This window comes from Ovis aries, chromosome 12 (genome assembly GCF_016772045.2).
Source record: "Ovis aries strain OAR_USU_Benz2616 breed Rambouillet chromosome 12, ARS-UI_Ramb_v3.0, whole genome shotgun sequence".
Taxonomy (NCBI): domain Eukaryota; kingdom Metazoa; phylum Chordata; class Mammalia; order Artiodactyla; family Bovidae; genus Ovis; species Ovis aries.
The window spans coordinates 55,762,462-55,786,452 of record NC_056065.1 but is presented as its reverse complement, the minus strand read 5'-3'; the positions used below and the strand labels follow the sequence as shown (position 1 = coordinate 55,786,452).

Sequence of the window (23,991 nt, the reverse complement as noted above, 5' to 3'; positions counted from 1 at the left end):
CTGCCACAGAAGAGATGGCAGAGAAAGCAGTCTCACTTATCGAGACATTACAGAGATACAACTTACGGATTCGTGTAAGTGGCTTCAGTTGTGTCTGACTCTATGCGACCCTATGGGCCACAGCCCACCAGACTCCTCTGTCCATGGGATTCTCCAGGCAAGGACACTGGCGTGGATTGCCATGCCCTCCTCCAGGGATGTTCCTGACACAGGGATCGAACCCACGTCTCTTATGTCTCCTGCCCTGGCAGGTGGGTTCTTTTACCACTAGCACCACCTGAGAAGGGCACCTTATGCTTAGGCCTGGGATTTTCTTTCCGCCATTGATAGCCATGACCATAAAGCCCTAGGTTCAAGTCAATTGCCTCAGTTTCTCTTGTTTAGTTGCTTTCTGTCCTCTCCTCTAAAAGCAACCCTTAAAATTGTCACATAGGCCAGAACCAATGTGTAACATTGCTCCAGCTTTCCAGGAAAGCATCTTCTGTACTCCTTCCTCAATAGCCTTCATTCCAGGCCCGAATGTGACCCTTGCTCACATGTGGGATTCCTTCACAGAAGGGGCTTTCCTCCTCTGCTTGATGATATAGTAGTGAAAGGATGGCTGGAGGGACCAGGAACAGACTCAGATCTGGGTTCCACCACTTATGAGTTATCTGACTGTGTGGAAGTTACTGCGCTACCCTGAACCTGAGATTCTCATCTGTAAAATGAGAATGATACTACATCTCACAGCTATGTTGCAAAAGGCTGAGTGATACGTTATGTGCCAAGCTCCTGGCACACTGCCATGTCCTTAGCATGAAAGGAAACCTCCATTCCCAAATCCTCAGGCCAGCACCCAAGGCCTCATTCCACCCCTGCCCTGACCCCATCCCTTGCTCAGGGCTCTGTTAGACTCTGGCTTTCAGCTCAAGAGTGTCAGAGGAACCAGTTCTATTAATACATAGAATACATATGTTACATATATTAATACATATATTAATACGTAGAATAACCTCAGTGAGGTTAGAGAGTGAGTGTTTCCCACCTTGGTTAGCATATCTGCTAAGAGAAGCTCCTCATCCTGACCCTTCTAAGCAATCTCTCCAGCCCAATCGTCCAATCTCTGCTGGCCCTACCTGACCACCTGTTAGCCCACCTGCTTCTGGAACCCACCTTCCCCCTCTTCTTGTTCAAATCCAGACTGACTTTTCTCCACCCAGGTTTCTGGCAACGAGGTCTTATCTAATTTCCTTCCACTGGAAGAAAACTTTTTTCTCTCTCTTTCCTTAATGATCCTTGGCATTTCTGATGGGAGTGCTGGGTTTTCTCTTTGGTCTTTAACTCAGAGCCATTTGGTTTCTCTGTCACTAACAGAAACAGATCGCTCATTCCTCCCTGGAAACAGCTGGCGGCCCTAGTCATTTTTAACACCCACCCGCAGAGGCCAAAGGACACCAGCACTCAAGCACAGGAGGTGGAGGGCAAGAAGACACAGCTCAGCACCTGGCACCTGGGCAGCTGGCAGAAAAAGTCAAGAGGGCAGCATCTCAGGTCCATGACATGGAAGGACACTTGGACACTCCAGGGCCAGGCTTCCCACACACACAGCACCTGGGAAACACTGAGCCCCCTGCCATGAGTCATCAGAAACTTTGGGTCTGGAGTCCTTCCCACATGGTGGGCAGCTCTTTCATTTCCTAGCTTCCCAGGTACTGGACACCTGACCCACTAGATCCAAATAAAGAGTGGATGCAGGACAATACTGAGGAGGAGAGGGGAAGCAACTCTGAGACCTCTGTGAAGGCATTTCCCCCTCCGTCTCTGCTTCTGACAGCTCCTGCTGGAGCACACAGTTTCTTATGGCCGTGCAAAGTCTTCTCCAAGGTGTTGCGTGTACCGCATCAAACACACAGCGCGGACCATGGGCTGTGTGGTCACTGGACGGAGTCCAGTGAAGGCACTAGAACCTTCACCCAATCTGCCCCACGGGCTCCCTCTCCATCACCTCCCACCCTCTCTCCGAGAAGGCTGCTCCATCAGGAAGAGCTGGGCTGTTTTCACTTAAGCCCACTTTCCCTCCCAAATAGGTCTCAGGACTCTGGGAACTTTGTTGCGTCTCTGAAAGCCACTGAGGGACTGGTTGGTTCCGCAGGCAGGCAGGGGAGCGGCTGTGTCCTGCAGGAGGCGTGTTCTGGGACGGCTGGGGCACCGACACGTAAGGGCGGGGCGGGGACGGGGGTAGCCGGCGGGAAGCCCGGGCAGGAGGGCACGTCCGGGCCCGTGTGCGCCCAAGTCCAAGGGCACCAGTCCTCCGCGGGCCCGGGCCCGGGGGGAGAGTGTGGGCCGAGCCCAAGACGCGCGAGGGGCAGCGAGTCTGATTCAGGAAGTCGAGCCTCTGACATCAGGGACAGGACGACCGAGTGGAGTGAAACCTCAAAAATGCGAAGCCTCCGCCCGCGGGAGGGCAGGGGACATAGAGGGCGCCTTTCTCGCCACCGGCGGCAGGTACGCGCGGCGCAGGGCAGCCCCCGCTGACCCTCCGCTCCGGGCCAGGACCGCGCGGGACCCGCAGGGGCTTCCGAGGAGACACCCGGGACCTCGGCCGCCTTCGCTGGGGCAGCACCCGGCGGATCTCCAGGCGACCGCGCCTGCAGGAAGCCCTCCGGTGGGACTCAAAGGTGAGTCTCAAGAGTTTGGTTGTTGTCTCTGTGTGTGTTTAAATACTTTTTAAGGTGCCTTCCGTTGGCAAGGGGACTTCCTACTCCTTGCCTCTATAAGGATGAGTCCAACCCCAGAGATCAGTGAAATTTGAAGATCATTTCCAAACAGCTTCTTGCCCCTCACTTCCAGGGTTCCCCCCACCCCCTCGCTTTGCAAGGATTCTCAGCAGCCTGACATCTGCTTCTGGGCTGAGTCCACATGGGTTCCTAGCCGCGTCTGGGGTGGAGTTCTCAGACTCTGACAACAGCTGCCGGCAGGAGCGGCTTGAAAGGGACAGAGGGACATTTAGTTTGCCACGGAAGAAGTCAAGACCTGAGACCCTCCAAAAAGCATGCCAGGCTCACAGGTTTCTAAATTGTTCTAGGCAAAGCCCAATTTTCAAGGGGTCTAAGAAACTGGCCACAAGAAAAATACGGCCTGGAGCCAGGGCTGGAATGGGAGCCTTTCTGCTATTTCCTGAGCCTCAGGGGATTTGCTGTAACCCAGACTGCTACCTAACTTCTCTGCCTCTCTCAAGGGTCCCACTCCTACTCCCCTCCCCACCCTTGAAGGAGGACATAATGAGACCTGGTTTCCTAGTGTTTTGAAGAGCTTCACAGGAATACATTTTGTAATAGAGTTAAATAAACTATAGGCATTAGCTTGTGGGAACACCAGTCTTGCCCAACCGAAAGGGAAACTGAAGCAGACAAACACGGCTTTAATTTCTCAGAGAACACTGGCAGTCCACTTGCTGCAAGAATTCTGTTGAATGAGGAAGGGTGGTACCCTTGAGCATCTGAGAAGCACTTTTCTCCCAAAGCTGTTGCATTTAATTCACTCAGCTCAAGAGCGTAAGAACCTGAAGGTAATCTGAAGGGACCCTCATTCTGAAGTCCTGCTGGGTAAGGAAGAGCCTTGATTTATATGGAGCACGACTTGAAGATAGCACTGATGCTAGGCTGTTCCTAACCTCGGTACAAATGGTTTCCATGTTCCACCTAGAGAATTCAGCAAAGATGTCACCATCAAACTCCTGGCCTGATGTGTCTACCTGTTGCCCAGTGCTGGGCTGGGGAGGCGGATGTATTGAAAAATCTGATCAAGTCTTTCATTTTATCTGAGATTCTGTCTCCCCATCCCCAGTCCAGATATAACTTTAGGAAAGAAATGCATTGAAAACCAAATGTTTCTCTAACCTTCAAACTTTGTTAATATTTAACCCGTGGAATAGGCTTCCCTGGTGGCCCATGCGTGTGTGTGTGTGTGCGCTAAGTCGCTTCAGTAGTATTTGACTCTTTGCAACCCCATGGACTGTAGCCCACCAGGCTCCTGGAGTGGGTTGTCATTTCCTACTGCAGGGGATCTTCCTGACCCAGGGATTGAACCTGCATCTCTCATGCCTCCTGCATTAGCAGGTGGGTTCTTTACCACTAGCATCACCTGGGAAGCCCCTCCCTGGTGGCTCAGTGGTAAAGAATGTGCTTGCTAATGCAGGAAACATGGATTCAATACCTGGGTCAGGAAGATCCCCTGGAGAAGGAAATGGCAACCCACCCCAGTATTCTCACCTGGGAAATCCCATGGACAGAGGAGCCTGGCAGGCTATAGTCCATGGGGTCGAAAAAGAGTTGAACATGACTTAGAGACTAAACAACAGCAAACCTGTGGAACAGAGAAAGGATGCTTTCCACCCTCTCCCCTGAATACTAACCCCGAGAGAATAATGAACACTCAACAAGCTGAGTTACTGATTTCATCAAAGAGAGATGTACATCCATCCCATCCATTCTTTCAAAGTGACTATGCTCACTGTGTGTCAGGCCATACGCCAGGGCCTGGGAGTCCAAAGATAATGGTACAGTGTTTGCATCTGAGGACATGCTGCTGCTGCCGCTAAGTTGCTTCGATCATGTCTGACTCCATGAGACCCCATAGACGGCAGCCCACGAGGCTCCCCCGTCCCTGGGATTCTCCAGGCAAGAACACTGGAGTGGGTTGCCATGTCCTTCTCCAGTGCATGGAAGTGAAAAGGGAAAGTGAAGACGCTCAGTCGTATCCAACTCTTGGCGACCCCATGGACTGCAGCCCACCAGGCTCCTCCATCCATGGGATTTTCCAGGCAAGAGTACTGGAGTGGGTTGCCATTGCCTTCTCCATCTGAGGACATGAAATTTGGTAAATGAGACAGAGAAACAAAATATAGTTACCCCAAGTGGTACAGTGGATAAGAATCCGCCTGACAATGCAGGGAACATAGGTTTGATCTCTGATCTGGGAAGATTCCATATGCCATGGGGCAGCTAAGCCCATGTGCCACAACCTCTGAGCCTGTGCTCTAGGGAGCAAGAGTCCCAACAAGAGAAACCACCACAGCAAGAAGCTGGCACACTGCAACTAGACAGTACCCCCCACTTTCTGTAACTAGGAAAGCCCTTACACAGCAACAAAGAGCCAAGGCAGCCAAAAATGATATACAATATAGTTTAAAAAAAAAAGTATCCATCATCATAGCCATAGCTATGGGATACTGAAACAGTGCAAAGGGGGAGTGAATAACTCCCCCAGGGGTTACCTGCAGAAGTGATGGATGAGCAGGTGTTGAAAATGATTAGGCATTCCCAGGAAAAGGGTATTCCAGAAAGGGGAAAGAGTATCTGCAAACTCAGTGGTAGGGTCGGGGAGCTACAGGTAATGCAGATTACACTACTATGCAAGGAATGGTGAGCTCTTTCCTGTGGCAGTGGGAATTCGTTTTTTAAACAGGGAAAGAGTATGGTCAGATCTGTGTTTGGAGAGAGAACTAATGGCCAGATGGAAGCCGGGTTGGAGAGATAAGGAGGACCTCTGCTAAAAGAACGGCAGAGGGAACTGAGAAAAGGGGCATGGACTTTTGGTGGTTTAGGAAGTAGAGTCAGAGGTACCTGGAGACCAAGTGAATGTGGCTAAGGAGGAATGAATGGAACGGAGGATTATAAGGTGTTGAGCTGGGGATGGGAAGGTGCATTGTGATGCTTGTAATGGAAACCACATGAACTAGAGGAGGCGTGGACTTGGGAAGCAGAATTTGGGAGAAAACAATGAACACTTCAGACACATTTAAGTTGGATGTACTCAGGAGATGCCTGGGTGGAGATATATGGGAGGCAGTGGGTACGCAGGTCTGGAACCCAAGGAGATGTGGAGGTTGCTCTGATGTGACTATCTCAGATGCTATGCAGAAAAGCAGTGTTGAAGGAAAATAAACAGGACTGTATTACACTGTCAGTGAGATCGCTTGACCCTGAAGGGTCTTGGATTGGTCAGTAATGGCCTACAGATCTTATTTTCATATCACACACTGACTTCCATATGACTCCCACGAGATGACCATGGTTTCCTCCAGCTGTCTTGCAGGATGATACCTAAAATGTTGGTGAGAACCCTGGGTTAATGACACACAGGTGGTGAGGATGCATTTAACCAACAAGCAAATCCCCAGGAGTCACTCCCCGACATGAGAAATGAATACTTTAGTTGAATTGTAAGATCTGCAGGAGATCTCCCCAGAACTTATACCGCAAGTTAAGGCATGGCCCTTTTGTGGGAGAGTCCTACCTTCATTAAAACAAGAAGGACAACTTTCTCAGATGAATTCTAAACCTCTATAGAGTGGTCCTTTAGGTCTGGCTGCCAATGCCCAGATCAGGAGTTTATGTGACCTGGTTCGGAAGAAAAAAACACCTTGAACTTGAAACTAGACAGACATGGGTTCAATTCTTGCCTTGACCACTTATTAGCTGCCCTTGCACAAGTCTTTGAATCTCTCAGCTTCATTTCCTTTACATTTAAAATGGGGATAATTATGTCTCACCAGGGCAATGGTTAGGATCAGAATCAAATTGAAAAAGAAAGTACATTTAATGTGCTATATAAATTGTACTGTTCTATAAAAATGTAAGGGGGTTTGATTATTATTACTAATCTTTCCCCTTGAAGTCACCAAATCAGATATGCTGTGTAGGTATAGGATTTGGGCAGTATCGTAGGCCCAGACGTGCAGCTTTTTAACTGCATATAATATTTGAAGGCCATAATTATAGAAGTCTCCTTCCATCAGAGCAGTGATGGGTATCTGCTTCTCTTTTTTACTGCTTACCTAACGTGATCAAAGATCAAAGAAGTGAATGGTCTCCTAAAGCGAATGCAGGTTGTACACTGACCAAGAGCTCCTGGAGGCTCATAGGGCTAAAGCAGCCAGGATTCCACTTACTAAGGCACAGACCAACCCTGTTTGCAGCTGAGGCCACCCAAAGGGGACACTTTTTTCTGTAATCCTCATCAGTGTGCTAGTTGAACCAGCAGTAGCCCTGAATCTGAGCATCTTTCAATGGCTCAGATGTCTCTGTGGTTTTCCTGTCTCCCAGCCAGAGAAGCCTGACATATTCCAACCTAGTGAAGCTCAAGTTTTATGCCATTAGAACTTTCAAATAAACAGACTTCTGATAGGGGCTGGTTGTTGAATGAAGAAAAGGAAGTAACCACAGACTCAGAGACTTCAAATGGAAAAACAGTTTAGAGATGAGCCAGCCCCTCCCCCTCACTTCACAGATGAGCAAACTAAGGTTCAGAGAGGGAAGTGTGTGCTGGGATCAACAGCTGGTTAATGGGGGAACCAGCATCCAAGTCCTCGAACCGTGAACACTCTCTGGGGTTTCTATCACCTGGACCTTCTGTACCTCACACACAGGGGCACAGGCAGGCGCTCAGAGGCTGGCAGAGGGGAGAAGTGGAAAGATTGTACTTAAAGGCTGCATTCTCCCTCCAGTGGCCCCTGGGGGTAACCAGGAGTAGCCCCTTCTTTAAGGGGCTTCTCAGGTGGTGCTAGTGGTAAAGAAGCCACTTCCCAATGCAGGTTAGATGTAAGAGATGCAGGTTCAATTCCTGGGTCAGGAAGATCCCCTGGAGGAGAACATGGCACCCCACTCCAGTATTCTTGCCTGGGTCTCACAGAGTTGGACATGACTGAAGCGACCTAGCGCGCACACACACACACACACACGCACACACACACGCTCCTCCTTTACGGCAGTCTCTCTAACACACCCAAGCCTTCTGTTTCATCAGTGTCAAGCCTCAAACTGTTGTTAAGAATTCCCAGAGATTCCCTCAAGAGGGGATACAGTACTGGGTGCCTTGCTGCTGCTAAGTCACTTCAGTCGTGTCCGACTCTGCGACCCCATAGACGGCAGCCCACCAGGCTCCTCTATCCCTGGGATTTTCTAGGCAAGAACACTGGAGTGGGTTGCCATTTCCTTCTCCAGTGCGTGAAAGTGAAAACTCAAAGTGATGTCACTCAGTCATGTCTGACTCTTAGAGACCCCATGGACTGCAGCCTACCAGGCTCCTCTGTCCATGGGATTTTCCAGGCAAGAGTACTGGAGTGGGGTGCCATTGCCTTAATGAACTAAAATCTGGTTTGTTTGGTTTTGGGGGGGTTTTTTTCTTAATCTTTTTTTTTTAAATTAGCGGATAACTGCTTTGCAATGTTGTGTTGGGTTCTGCCATACAACAATGCGAATCAGCCAAAAGAATCTATCCCCTCCTTCTTGAGCCTCTGTCCCACCCACCCCCATCCCATCCCTCTAGGTCCCAGGTTGAGCTCCCTGTGTTACATATCAGTTCCCTGTATCTGTTTTACACATGGGAGTGTATATATGTCAATGTTACTCTCAGTGCATCCCACCCTCTCCTCCCTCACTGTGTCCACAAGTCTGTAGTTTATGTCCGTATCTCTATTCTTGCCCTGCAAATAGGCTCATCAGTACCATTTTTCTAGATTCCATATATATGCCTTAATAGACGATATTTGTTTTTCTCTTTCTGACTTACTTCACTCTGTATAACAGACTCTAAGTTCATCCACCTCAATTCAGCTGACTCACATTCACTCCTTTTTATGGCTGAGTAATATTCCGTTGTATATATGTACCACAACTTCATTATCCCTTCCACATCTAGGTCGCTTCCATGTCCTGGCTATTGTATACAGTGCTACAATAAACATTGGGGTACATATGTCTTTTTGAATTATTAAAACCTATTTATTAGTGTTTCATGAAACTTGTCATGAAGACTATTTCCAGACCAGTGGGTCTGGAAATACACATGGGTATTTCATTTTGGGGTCATCATTACACATCAAAATGATAGTCAACTCACTGTTCAGTGGAAAGGCTATAAGTGAATCATAGGAGCTCATGAGACTCATCACAGGCACAGAAGAGACAAAACAGGGGAAGGAAAATCTGCAGCACAGATTTGGATAGACAGTCCCCAGGGCTGCCGAGCAGCTCAGGTTCCCGACGTGTCCCCCGCATCAGCCCGAGCCATCTGAGCAGAGCACCACCTGGGGACGTGAGTGGGAGACCAGGCTTGGGCAGCTGAGCTCCCAAACAAACTCCACCCAAACACAGGATTCCTTTCTGAGGGTAACTCCCAAGGGACTGTGGCAGCGTCCGACCCGAATCCCGGCCCTGGGAAGAGGCTTCCTCCCACGCTTGTAAGCAAACTGCTCCATGGAATTTGTTGCTAAGAAATGAAAGGAAACCTAATCACAGCCATGTTTCTTGATCAGAACTGAAGATTTGTAAGTCACTGCAGACTCTCAGCTGTCTTTCTTTTTTTAACAAAGAGCAAGCCTTGCTCTCAACTGTCTATAACTCGTTCCTCTTGGGATGTTTCTCAGTAGACTTTTATTCTTCTTAAATAAGACCCTGATTTTAAGCTGGATAAGCTTAAGGGAAGCCCATCCACAACTTTGTTTAGTTTTCTAGGCAAGTTAGAAAAGACAATTGGCAGGAGAGGGGGAAAATGTAATAGCAATAAGGATGTAAAATTGCTCAGTCGCATCCAATTCTTTGTGACCCCATGGACTATACAGTTCATGGAATTCTCCAGGCCAGAATACTGGAGTGGGGAGCCTTTCCCTTCTCCAGGGGATCTTCCCAATCCAGGGATTGAACTCAGGTCTCCTGCATTGCAGGCAGATTTTTTACCAGCTGAGCCACCAGGGAAGCCCTCAGCAATAAGGATAGTTGTACATAATAATATTAATACTTTTAGTCTTCTATTGTCCTTTTCAGGACAAAAGTTGGGGGTACATAGGCTTAGAGATGGGTGTGGAGGCAAGGGCTTGGGGGCGGAGAATTAGGCAGGGGAAACTGGGACATTCAATTAGCTTTGGTATCATGGGAGCAGAGTGGCATGCAGTGCACATGCTGGGTCTTAACCTAAATGAGATGTGGCTGTGGCCACCTTAAATAAGAAAAGAGGAAAGCTGCACACGAGCCCGGAGCCTCTGAGATCCTGGGGCTGTGTCTTTTCAAAACTTCTGATCCTAGGTCTCTCTGCAGCTCCACCAAAGCGACAAAGCACCAGCTTTCAAAAGCCCCTCTGCTGTAAAGACTCCACAGCAGCCCAGGGCTCCAGGGAGCCTCTCAGGCACACTGGCCCAAAATCCCCCAGGAACTAATGCTGGGGTCACAGTGACTTTCCCAGCAATCAGGGACAGGGAGTAAACACATGTCCACCCAACTTTTCTTGCTCACACAGATCTGCAGTGTGCACGCTAGGCTCTCCATAGCTATTGGTTGAATATTGATGCTACGACTTTGAGGCATACAAAAGTGACAGCCGCTGCTCCCTCCCACCACCCCTGCCGGGCTGCTCTACCAGCACATCAAGCATATCATGGTTGTTTATGTTCTGCTGGGGAGAAGCAGTGGGGCTGGAAGAGAATACACCACTGTCAGGACCAGCCCTGCAGACACACCCCATCGGTCGGGCTCCTTTCTGATTCTTGACTGATGGCTCCCACCTTCGCCTCCCTCACTCTACCTTCCAGTCCTGACCTGAAACATCCCCTCCTGCCCAAGGCGCACAGTCTTCCAAGCGGCAGTTGCCAGAGCAGCAACAGCCACGGCCTAGATGAAAACCTCCAGACTCATTACGTGGGTGACCCACCCTATGCCATAATGAGACCGCCCAGGGAGAGGAGAGCACACGGGCACAGCGCACCACCCAGACATGACCTGATTGCTCAGAGTGCTCCTGGTTTCCAGAAGAGAAACTCAGACCCTTCCCTGCAGGATGTTTGGCCAACGCCTTCTCTGGCTCAAGAAAAAAGCAATGATGTGCTGAGTGCCTTAGGACACTCGCTGCGTTCCAGCTACTGGGTTCGTGCAGTTTTGCAGGGAGATATTATTGACCCCTCTGAGGAAAGAGCTGATTTTTACTGTGTTTTCAGTGGATAGATGGCACAGGTTTCCATAGCAGGGTGTGGAAAGAATATGTCATGTTCAGGTAGAAATACTGCATTTCCCCCACCCTGTCTGGGACAAGAGGAAGGGACATGGTCACAGGGCATGTGACACACAGGGAAGAAGTTCTGATGCTCCTGACACATTTTCCAGGAATAAGTCTTCAGATGTTTTAAAAAAATAAATTTTTCTTTCAAGAAGGAATACTTCAACCACTGAGGTATGCGGTCATTCAGTGTTTGGTACTGGAGGGAATGAATAAATACACACCAAAAAGATAATCAAATCAACAATGTTATACTTCTTAAACCTTAGTAATGGAAACTATACCATTGTTTTCCATTTATCATCTATCAGCTCTCAATAAATTTTATATTTTCTCCTCCCATTTTTTTTATGGAAGTGAAATTCACATTACACAAAATTAATCATTTTAACGTGAACAATTCACGCCATAAAAAAAAGTTAGGGTTAGGGTTAGAGCATTTAGTACATTCACAAAAGGGACTGATTAAACGTTTTAGTTGCTCAGTCGTGTCTGACTCTTGTGATTCCATGGACTGTAGCCCGGCAGGCTCCTCTGTCCATGGAATTTTCCTGGTAAGAATACTGGAGTGGGTAGCCATTTCCTTCTCCAGGGGATCTTCCTGACCCAGGGATTGAACCTGGGTCTCCTGCATTGCTGGAGGATTCTTTACCCTCTGAGCCACAAGGGAAGCCCATAGTACATTCACAATGTTGTATTAATAGCATCACCACCTCTAGTTCCAAAATATTTTCGTCATTGCAAAATAAACCCCCAGACCCATTAAGCAGTTACCCCTTGTTGCTCCCTCTTCCCAGCTCCTGGCAATCTGCATTTATGGATTTATTCTGATATTTCCGATAAATGTATGCCCTTTCGTGTCTGGCTTCTTTCATTTAGCTTAATGTTTTCAAGGTTCATTCACATTTTAGCCTTTACTGGTGCTTCGTGCTCTTTGTGGCTGAATAATTATTCATTCTGTGTATTTACTATAATTTGTTTAACTGTTCATCTGTTGATAGACGCTTGGGTTGTTTCTACCTTTTGGCTATTGTGAATAGTGCTGTTATGAACATGTAAGTACAAGGATTTGTTTGAGTACCTATTTTCAATTGCTCTGGGTAGATACCTAGGAGTAGAATTTTTAGATCTTTGGGTAACTCTATGTGTAACTTTTTGAGGAACCATCAAACTGTTTTCTCTAACATTTTAATCAGCAGATGTAAATTCACTTCCTTTCTTGAGGATAAGAGGCATATGAAGTGGCATGCTTTCCCACACCTGGCCCCTTATTTGTTGCCTTTGATCTTATGCTTTAAGGAAAGATATTAAACTCTGTTTCTTGTTGTCCTAGAGATGCAGAGTTATTAGGATGCTTGAGATAGAAAATATTTGGGGGACTTCCCTGGTGGTACAGAGATTAAGAATCCACCTGCCAATGCAGGAGACATAGGTTCGATTCCGAGTCCAGGAAGATAGCACGTGCCGCAGAGCAGCTAAGCCTGTGCACCACGACTACTGAGCCCGTGCTCTAGAGCCCATGAGCTGCAACTACTGAGCCCACACACCGCAACTATAGAAAGAAGTCTGTACACTCTAGGGCCCACGAGCCACAACTAATGAGCCACTGCGCCACAACTACTGAAGCCCGTGCGTCTAGAGCCAGCGCTCTGCCACAAGAGAAACCACTGCAATGAGACGCCTGTGCACCACAGCTATAGGGTAGCCCCCACTCTCTGCAACTACAGAAAGCCCATGTGCAGGAACAAAAGCCCAGCACAGTCAAAAAATAAATAAATTATAAAAAAAGAAAATATTTGGGTAAACTACACATCCTTCTGGGTGTGGTTAAGTAGTAAGCAATAGGTAACACCAGCAGCATTTCTGGAGGACTGTTTATGTGCCAGGCATTGCATTAAGAAAGTCATATCCTTGCTCTCACTTAATCCTCATAGTCCAACTATAATACCTATTTGACATAGGAGGAAAACTGAGGCCTCTACCAAGAGTTAAGTTCTCTTCCTCTGGCTCCAGAGTGTTATTTATAAGCCTCTCCTACAAAGAAACTGCAACTGCCACCAATGATGAATCAGGGGCTGTTCTGTTACAGTCCACTTTGGCAGATGGATAAAGACGCAGTTATAATACAGTGTGACGAGTGCAATGACAGGTGTGACAATAGGGAGGAAATACACTTAGCCCAGCTCTTAGGTGACAGACTTACCAGAGGAGACAAAATCTTAGTTCCTTAGTTATTATTTCATTTATAAGTAAATGAGCTTTTGTGCCACTTGGTGAGGCTGGACCCTCCCCCATCCTCCTTTGTTTGGCACCACCACTTCATCATTCCTTGTGCCCAGTGTCTGGCACACAGTAGCTGCTCATTAAACACAGGTTAGTAAACACATGTGCTTCTGCAGATGGAACTTCCAGGCCCTGTCACACTGCTACAGGACTGCAATGCCTGAGACTCAACTCATTTGCTTTCTTGAAACAGCTGTGGGGGCTTCCCTGGTGGCTCAGTGGTAAAGAATCCACCTGCCCATGCAGAAGACATGGGTTCCACCCCTAGTATGGAAAGATTCCACATTCTGCAGAGCAACTAAGCCTGTGCACCACGACTACTGAGGCTGCGCTCTAGAGGCTGTGCTCCATGACACGGGAAGCCGCCACAAGTCCACACACCACAACCAGAAAGTAGACCCCACTTGCCACAACTAGAGAACAGGCTGAGCAGCAGCGAGGACCCAGCCAAAAATAAATAAATAAATAAATAAGCAGCTGTGGCCCAGGTATGAGGGAAAGGAGATGAGGAAAGGCCTAGAACAGCTTTCTTTGTTCCCTCAGTCTGAAAACATGAGGAGACAAGAGAAGGCAGGGACCAGGGTGGGGAGAGGGGCAAGGCTGTGAAGACATCTCCCCTTGCCCAGATGAGGAGTCTGTAGAGGTGTCTGGGATCCTGGAGCAGACGGAATGAACTGCTAAACCGCTTTCTCTAAAACTCTAAGTTCTCCGCTTCATCTCAGGGTTGAGTTGTTGCACCAAGACTTCCAAACTCATGGCTATCGCATATCTGAGGCGGTTCACCTCGGCCTGCAGGGACAAGGAGCAGCAGCCTGGTGGAAAGATCTCGACTCTCCCTGGTGGATAATTCCTGCTCCTCTTTCCCAGGGGCTTTCGCTGAGATTTGGCTCTCACTTACCTTCCCTGGTTCACATTCAGCCCCTCTCTTACAAAAGAAGAGTTGTAAAAACTCTTGGGAGCCCTGCTGGCCTTGCTTTAGAAGGCAGAAGCTGTCCCAGCCTGGCTCTTGTTGCATTTTATTTATTTATTTATGTTGGGCCGCACTGGGTCCTCATTGGTGTATGGGCTTTCTCTTGTTGTGGTGAGAAGAGGCAATTCATTGCAGTGCGCAGACCTCTCATTGCTGTGGCTTCTTTCGTTGTGGAGCCTGGGCTCCCGGTGCACAGGCTTTAGTAGTTGCAGCTCATAGGCTCTAGAGCATGGGCTCAGCAGTTGTGACGCATGGGCTTAGTTGTCCCAGACCAGATCTTCCCAGACCAGGGATCGATCCTGTGTCCCCTGCACTGGCAGGCAGATTTCTTAACAACTGGACCACCAGGAAGTCCTTCTGGCTTCATTTTTTTCTCATACACATTTCTTTAAAGTCTTTATGTGTGTCAAACACTATCCTGGAGGCTGTGGGGGAATGTAAAAACCAAAACCAGGCACAGGTCCCACCTGCAGGGGCCTTCTGCCTATTCCTAGGAAGCTGCCCAGCCCAGCCTAGCCCAGCCGCAGTCATGCCCCCTCATCTAGAGGTGGAAGAAACAGCCTCCCCTCACCCCGGGAATTAGAGCCTGTTCTGGGATCTCTGCTTGCAGGTGCCACCATTTCTTTGACCACCACCCAGGCTCTGGGCTGTGCCACTTGCGGCATCCCCAACATCTGCTTTACCCCTGCCTGGCTGGCTCTTCAGGCTCAACTTAGCTAAGGTCTTCTTGTTCTTCACAGGCTCAACTTACCTAAGTTATAAGCTGCTACTCGGGGTTCCTACCCCAACTGTGAAAGCAAGGTCTTCTTGTTCTGCACAGGCCCCAGTCCTGGTCCCCTCCACTGCTGTAGCCCTACCCTGTTATAGCACCTTGACTTGGCCCTGCAGAGGCCATTGCAAAGCTCATGGAGATATGAGGGTTCAGGTTCCCAGGGATGACTGTGGGCACCCTGACCTGGAGGAGGTAACATACAGCCTCACACAGACACTCTCAGCTCTCCGATCCCATAACCGTTCAGTTGGTTCACTAACAAATTGACGAGCATTTACTGAGCATCTACTATGTACCAACGCTGAACTAGGCATGGGGAATTCCTAGAGGAAAAAGCTCTCAAATAGTCTACATCAAGTGAAAAAGTGGATATGAACAGCATCTGTACCACAAGTATACAATAGGAAGACTACATAAGTATCCACAGTATCTTACATGCATTATCAGGGAGGTAGGTAGGAGAGAGGGATGGAAATGTTCAATTGTGATGATCTCTACATAACTGTGATTCCAGAAAAAGTCCCCAGGTCACTAAATTCTCCTTTCTCTTGCCCTGTCTACTGAGGGCTGTTCAGTACACATAGGTCAGAGTTTGCTCTAGTTTTACAGGCCAGAGCATTCCTCATGGGCTCTGACCAGGACACCCAAAGGCATCTTGCCACACTACACGTGGGAGTCATCAATCACTGTGGTCCCTTCTGCATCCTTGAACTCCCCACTGCTGGATTATAGCAGGGGTCACAAGCTCAACACCCACAGGGCCTGACAGATAAAACTAACATTTATGGAATGTGGGCCAGGCGCTGCTTTAACCACGTGACAAAGATGATTCAACTCATCTAATTTCCATAACAATTCAATGGCAGAGGGTCTATTCTGATTATTCTTTTATAGCTGAGGAACAGAGGGGTAGAGGGACTTTCCTAAGTCAGACAGCTAGTGAATGGAGGAGGGCGAGCAGCCTTTGACCCAAGCTGGTCCACCTGAGAGAGTGACACAGCTAGTGTGGGCATCCCTACAGGTCTCGCTGGAAGCTGTGTCTCAGCCAGCCTCTCTTCACTGATCACAACCAACTCACAGGCTTCCAGCTTGCAGCCTGTGACCTCAGGTTGCCCTTCTTACACAAAAAACTCATTTGGTTTCCATCAACCTCGGGCTAAATGTTAATAGTACTGTTACATGGGTAGGCTAACTGTGTGTGTGTGTGTGTGTGTGTATGAGAAAGAGTTGTTGTTGTTTAACTGCTCAGTTGTGTCTGACTCTTCGACCCCATGGGCTGTAGCCTGCCAGGCTCCTCTGTCCATGGGATTTCCCAGCAAGAATACTGGAATGGGTCGCCATTTGGAGCAATCTCTTTGATTTTAGGCCAGCTGGAACTGACTTTGGTTACCCTCATGGCCCCAGATTGGAATTTGGGATTATCTACACATTTAAGAATATACAAAGAAATAAAGCATGTTTGGAGTTGAGAGGGAAGGAGGCAGAAAACTGACTAGCCACTCAGATTTTCTCACGCAACAATCTGCTTTCATGGTTAAACGTGAAAAACAACCCCTGGGCAGGTCCTTGGCCCAGTGCATCATCTTGTTACCCCTGCTCTGTCCTTGGACGTTCAAGTCAGAATAAGGAAGGAGGTGAGGAGGGAGAGCAAGTCTCCCAGTAGCATCTCTTCTCCTCAGGCCACAGCTTTAGGAACTCTCACCTTGGGCCAAACTGTTGCCTGGAATCCCATGGATTAGAGCAGCTGGCTGGGAGAGTGAGCTGTTTGTTGCCATGGTAACAATGGCAGATTCAAACTCTCCAGATCTGGGCCTGGTGCCTGGGCCACCTTGATTGGCTTCTTTCTCTGAGCCAGCTGTGCTTTCTTGAACAGCCTGGAATCCCTTCATTCTCATCCTCACTGCATTTAATCATCCCATTCTCACGGCAGGTGCCATTTCAAATCCTACCCTCCTCAAAGCCTTGCCTAGATTCCCTCATTGGGATGAACAGCTTCCTTCGTGCTGCTCCCATAACCATTTGCTTGCGTTTCCCTTGGGACATTTAGCTAGTCATGCTTCACTGTTCCCCTGTGCTCATCCATTTCCCAAGCAAAAATAAATTCCTTGTTTCACAGTCTGTGTCTTTAGTTTGGAATCCCTTACCCAGGTGGTTGGCAGCAAGTTTCACATCTTGTTAGGCAGCATTAGCTGGGAGAGCCTTAGAAAAAAGAAGCTCCTTGTGCACACAGTAGGTTCTCAACGGATGTGCATTGTGTCGAACTGTGCGCCGTAGAGAGGGGAAAGGGCAGTTCCTTGGCCTCCTTGGACTCAGTTGTGTCGACTACCCAGGCTCAGGGAAGGAAGAAAAAAGCCAGCCAAAGGAGTTCCTCTTTCTGAGGAAAAGAAACAAGGAGAACTTTTTGCAGTATTACCAATGAGGCACTGAGACATTGAATGCAGCACACACTTTCACTACTCAGTTGACTTGGCGTCTGAGAATTAGCAAATGGAATGTTAGCAATTCCTGACAGCAAAATGTGTCAGGAACACAGCCAACCGGGGCTTTCCAAAAGCATGGCAATAGCCTCACTCTCGTGTGATTTATAATATTCAATATGGCACCCCGTGAGGCAAAGGCCCATATCCATTTGAGGCCTGCGATCTTTGGAAGTCAGGTCTCACTGCTGTCATTTCTGCTTCTTGGCACTGACAGCCTCACTGGAGATCCAGAAGTAGCCAGTCACCAAAAGAGGCCTGCAGAGTGTGCCTGCAGTCTGGAATGCCCCCGGCTATCTGGCATCTGAGCACATTCTGAGTCCAGGCTGAATGAATTCTCCAAATCCAGAATACTGAAATTCCAATTGGTCAATTTTTTTTTCTTTTCCTGAGTATCTTCCGTGTGGCCACAGTGCTGGGTGCGAACCCAGAAAGCAGCATGGCAGAGTGGAATGAGCCCTGGATATTTAGGGGCAGGAGAACTGCCACGTCTGCCGTGATTGGCGGTGAGACCTTGGGCAACTCATTGAATTTCAGTGAACCTCCGTTTCCTCATCTATAAATATGGTCATTCACTAATTCAACAAATATTTTCCAAGAACAAAACAGGTGCAAATATTTTCCAAGAACATGTCCCATCAAATATTTTTCCAAGAACAGAACAGGGGGAGTACATTGTGTCTAGAAAGGAAACAAGATGATTAAATAAACAGTGACTCTAAAGTGGGTTGTGGGCTGTGGTGATGGCATAGGGACAGTGACAGGGTACAGGACAGGGGCTCTCATGAGGTCGTTGAAGGTTTCCCAAGGGGGGTGCTATTTCAGCTGAGACTAAATGCATAGAGACCCGGAGACTGGGGAGTACCAGTTGAGGTGGGATTGGGGGAGAGTTGGGGGGATTCGAGATAAGCTTTCATGAGGCCCCAAAGCAGGAAGGCCCACATATCTTAGGGAGTCTGAGAAATGGAAGGTTTTATAAACTGGAAGGTTTTATAAACTGGTTGCCATTGTTGGTTCCTCTCTGTTGCTTTTTGGGAGTTAATACAGTAAGGAGAGTATCACGCTGGGAAATGGAAAAACTAGAACCTGGTCTGCCCTTGGCCACTGACCAGCTTTGCAATTTTAAACAAATTTTGAACATCCATTTCTGTTCTTTAGTTTATTCATCTGTGAAATAGGGCAAGAAATCCCTTCCCTTCTCACATTACAGTGGATTTAATGAAGAAATGTTTGCAGAAGAGAAGCTGTTAAAAAATTAAAATGAGTTATAAGTACAGGGTCTATGCTAGGACTTTCCCCAGTCATAAATAAACTCAAACCCATTCAGGCATCAGTTTTAAGACTGGAGAAGTGATTGCACCACGGATTTTTTCCCCCTCCCCTCTGCCTCCCTTCCCAAGGGATCAGGAAATAAATCACAGTTTCTGATTGGTTTGGCGATATTTCATTTCAGTTCATAATCGCATTTTGTCTAAGGGAGAAAGTACTATTAATAAAGGTTTTTTTTTTAATTGTAATATTTGTGATTACCAAGCCTGGCTGGTTAGGGCAGACTGCCCATGAGCCCAGGGTGGCCCTTAATCCTGCTCTGGCCAAGGCATACTTTGAATTACCAAAGGGATCAGGTAAGAGAATGAAACATTGACATTGCTATGTCTCTCTGCTCACCAACATTCAGGACTTTCCTGTTACACCAAACCTATGCTGAGCCTTCCAAGCCCCCTGAAATCTCACCCACCTTCCTCAGGAGGTTTCTTCACTGCCTTCCCAGTCCCAAACTCTGTACATGCTGGCCTCTGTACCCCAGCTCTTGCTTTCCCATCCTATCCAGCTCAGCCTAGCTTCCCTTCTCCCACTCGAATGTCCAACCTTCGATGTGATTACACCCAGTACAGGGGCCCTACACAACCTCCATCTCCTCCAGGTTGCCTCTTCCTTAAAACCTAAGCCAACAGCCATCACTCTCCTTTCTAACTGTGCATTCATTTTGGCACTTTCTGGTATTTATCTTAGACTTTAATTGCTTATTTTTGAAAATTAAACTGTGAAACGCATTATCAGTTTATAAAGACTCTCATGTATATATAACTTAACTATCAGCCTCCTCATGGATAAAGAACAGGATGTTTGCATAATTATTTTTATTTTAGTGACCCAGTAAACAACTTCAGGGAGGCTCTCGAATGTTCTATACAAACCTCCCCACCCCTACCCCGGCCCCCGGCGGTCAGTCAGAGGGCAGCCATCCCTGCAGTTTCTGCTCCTTCTGCTTACACCAAGCGGCCTGGCCTCACCAACTCTTGCCTCCTGTGAAGGATGGAATGTGCTTATCAGAACCTGCCCAGCAGGGTGGACATGCTTGACCAGCCCTTGGAAATCTGGGGTCATTTGGGCACACGGAGGATCCAGGCTACCTAGCACCACGGCACCGCAAGGGGAAAGAGGAGCTTCGCTGGTTGGGGTGGGGTCGGGGTGAGGTCCACCTATCCATCCATTTGGGGTTGGAGGCAGGAAGACCTCCCAGCATGGCAGCCAGTTTCCCCAGAACCTCAGGCCACTGTGACTACCTGGCAGAACTGAGGGGTGATGGCTGCTGCCCTGTCCCTACACTGGCCTGGAGTAACACCAGTTGTGACTCTTAAGAACTTGTACAGTTCCTGACAGCCTAGGTGCACAGTTACACGCCCTGCTGCTCTGACACAAGGACCCAGGCAGGTGCCCACTTCCAGTCGCTGGTTGACTTTGGAAAGTGCCTGCGTACAGTCAGGCCTTTAGAACTATACCAGCAGCCTGCCTCCCTCCCAACCCTTCTGCAGAGGTGGACCGTGCTATCACTTTCTTGTGTCTCTTCCCAGATTTCCATTTGGGAGATAAATCGAGGCCCCAAGCAACTGAATGAGCTTCCTGAGGACACACGTTAAGTCACAGGTAAGAGTTTGAACTGGCTTCTCATAGCACCATGAACTTCCCCTATGTTCCCAAGCTATCTTTTAGCCAAGAATTCAGCTTGTATGAAAATCTACAAGAGTATAAACAAATAAAACCATATATTATTCAAAGCCAAGCCTAGGAGTCTAGAGCCTCATAGACTGGCCACTGAGAAGCAGAGCAGGGTACTCACTTCAAGGGCACTCCCAGGCCCTTCTCTGGCTGCTCCAAGCCAAATCCCATCTCTGGGACCCTCTCCTGCCTTCTGACTAGCAGAAGAAGGACTATACATCCTGACCGTTTTGCCCTATCAAAATGTTCCCACCCAATGTCTTATTTCTTCAAGATACTGATACTTTGAGGGTTGGTCTGATAAAATATATATACACACATACACTGGGCTGATAAAATACACATACACACATAGGGCTGCTAAGGAAAGATAAAGCTTAAGGCTGGTGTAGAGCCTGCTGGGAGAGAAGGTCAGAGTTCCTGGCCTCTCCCACCATCTCCCCCACCTCCCATTGGCCTCATATGCTTTCCAGAGTGTCTTCCATAATACTTTGAGGTCTCTAGGCAAGGATGGAGCAGAAGTGGTGGATAGGGAGGATGGGGTAGGGCTGAGGGAAGAAAGTGTGTGTGTGTGTGTGTGTGTGTGTGTGTGTGTGTGTGTACACGCGCTCTTTTGGAAAGTGTGTGTGTGTGTGTGTGCGTGCGCACGCACTCTTTAGGAACTCTCCTACCCCCACAATCCCCAGCTTAAGCAGTTTCTTCCATCCATACTCCCAAATCACTCATGGGCAATGCCTGCAGCCTCCTTTGGGAAGGTCATTTCAAAGGTGGAGAAGAAAAGACATTGATATGGGGGTGGGGGGGTACAAAGACAGGCGAACTGAAGGTATCAGGGATAAAGCAAAGCCAGTGGCAGTTCCAGAATTCCTCTAGAACAGGACTTAGGGATAGCAATCTATTTGCACAGAAGCACCTAAAACTGCATTTGATAAGACTGAGCAGATGTCACCTGTATCAAAGAAAGAGGGTACTGAGGCAAAAAAGGGGGTGTTACTTGCCTGGGTGGGTGCTCCATCAATGTTTTAGCACATTCATATATATCTTCTACGTTCACCAACAGTTATTTATCAAAACGGTTAAAATACATCTATATCCACACTTGATGTTGGGGATACAGATATAAATGCATACAGACAGGAAGTGAAGATTCATCCCCCAGTAACATCAACTCCTCCGCACCACCCTCCCTCTGTGGCCCAAAGTCTGACGAACCTGAACTGTTTCCACACTGTGCATTCCACGGGAGTGAGTTATGACTGGAATGAGAATATTTCTGCTCACTCCCTCTATGACTTGGCCTTTACATTTTAAGCCTTAATATTACAGCAAGGTAGCTTTCAGCTTTTAATTGCCCTGAACTTTTGTTAACATTAAATGAAGGGAAGAAATGGAAAGGAAAATAAAATTGTATCTGTATTGCTTCTGAGTTGCATAATTGTATATTTTTGCCACCCCATTAGTTTTCAACTATTCCAGCCTATAAACCTCTCCCCCGCCACCACTGAGGAAAATAAATAAGTCAGTCATTCAGCAATTGCTGCAAAGTTTGCCAAACTCTGAGTCCTCTAATATTAGAGAGAGTGATGCAACTTTAAATCCAGAGTCTATTTTTTAATTACCACCTGTGGGAGACCCTGAATCACACAAGTGCTTGGCTGTCTTCTTGTTTTTTCTAAAAACATACCTTCCCTCTAAGCAGATATGACGTTAAACATCAGTTATAGCAGTCAGCCACAGACTGTGTCCCCTTTATTTGGGGACCAGAGAAAGCACTGCCCCTCCCCAACCGCTTCTAACTCCAAGATGACCTCAGAGCCTCAACTCACACTTTCCAAAAATAAAACTGTACTTCGGCACTTTACCACACCCACCAAAACTGGCTCCAAAATTTTTTACCAAATAGTTTGGAGGAGTGAAAATAAGAACAGTATAACCCAGGTATGTCACTGTAACCATGACTACAGGTTTTATTAGCACTAATATCAGGATGTGGTCAGATTGGATATATACAGACGGCAAACACAAGCCTGCGTGGTGTCAGAGTGTGTGCCCATAAATTCTCCAAATTGGAAACGTGGCCCTTAATGACTATGATTCATGAAGGACCTGGGGCAGGCGGGGGTGAGGATGGAGGGAGGGTGACAGGGTTGCATCAAGAGGAGATTTAGGGTGGAGGGCTGCATCAAGAAGGGAAGTCAGGGTTCTAATTTTAGCTGTAATTCAGCTTTTGAATACAATCCTCTAACATGCCCCTACCTTGCATTTAGACTGTGGTTTTCGCAGTGTTCTTTGACGTACCTTGTCTGTTGTTCACAAGTCTTGACAGATGTCTGAGATGGCTAATAGCTGCAGTTCTCCGATGAAAAAGGGGCTCAGAAAGCTTAACTGATTTGCCCAAGGTCAGAAGCTTGGAGGACAAGTGAACCCAGAACTAGAACTGGTTCCTCTTAATATTCTTTCCACCGCACCCCTCTGCCAGCCTTTTATATTCTGCTTGGGACATTTGGATCTGTATTCATTCCTCTTGCAAACATCCCGCATCCTTATCATTTGTTTAATTAGCCAGAAACCAAGATCAATCCATCAAACTGGAGGTTGACAGCTGGCTTGCCTTTCGTCCTCATCTCTTTTTCAAGCCCCCTGCCTGGCTTCCGGCTACACAGATGACAGGACAAATAATAGGCAGTGTAGTCCCTATTCTGGCGGGAGTGTGTGGTCTTGGGGTTACAAAGTTTAACATGCCTCCAGGGACCAGGTAGGTGTCAGGACTGGGTGAAGCCGGCAGGGTGGGGACTGGGGTACAGGTTAGGGGAACATCGGTCCTTCTAATGCACCAGCAGATAGTGTAGCCCGATTTTAGGACTCACTAAAGAATGAGAATTGTATATGAAATCAGAGGAGGAAAAGTTAAATAAAATAGAAGTGCCTAAGGGTTGGATATAGCTCCTGGGCTGTCAGTGAGCACTCTAAGGAGTTTTATGCCTTTAGGCCCCCAGCACTCACTGTCATGTGTGACATACTGTGCTTCTCTTATATTTCCGGTCCTATTAAAATGTGAGCCCCTTAGGGTCACAGGAGGTATATTAGTTCATCAAGGGTGTGTCCATAGAGTGTGGCACACATGCCAGGCTTTCAAATGCTTGACAGGCGAATGATTGGTGAATACCCCTTCATCCTAGAACAGAGGGTCCAGAGACGAAGTCCTCTGGAGAATGGCAGTTCTAGAGCATAACATTTACAGCAGGGTCTTCTGCACTTTTGTTGCTGTTCAGTGGCTCGGTCATGTCCAGCTCTTTGTGACCCCATGAACTACAAGTTTTGTCCATTCACATGAAAAGTGATCAAACTGCACACCAGACCTCCCTGTCTTTCACCATCTCCCAGAGCTTGCTCAAACTCATGTCCTTTGAGTCTGTGATGCTATCCAACCATCTCATCCTCTGTTGCTCCTGTCCCTCTCA

At 47.8% G+C, this 23,991-nt stretch overlaps 1 protein-coding gene across 4 annotated transcripts in view; it reads left to right on the top strand.

Moving 5' to 3' along the window:
* Positions 1-2,222: 2,222 nt before the first annotated feature.
* The window catches only part of KIAA0040 (KIAA0040 ortholog), a 40,635-nt gene continuing 18,866 nt past the window's right edge, over positions 2,223-23,991 (top strand). For all 4 annotated transcript variants that reach the window (XR_009595736.1, XR_009595737.1, XR_009595738.1 and 1 more), the window contains exons 1-2: positions 2,223-2,660; positions 20,386-20,458. The gene's annotated coding sequence lies outside the window, so the exon portion shown is untranslated. The remainder of the gene's footprint in view (positions 2,661-20,385; positions 20,459-23,991) is intronic.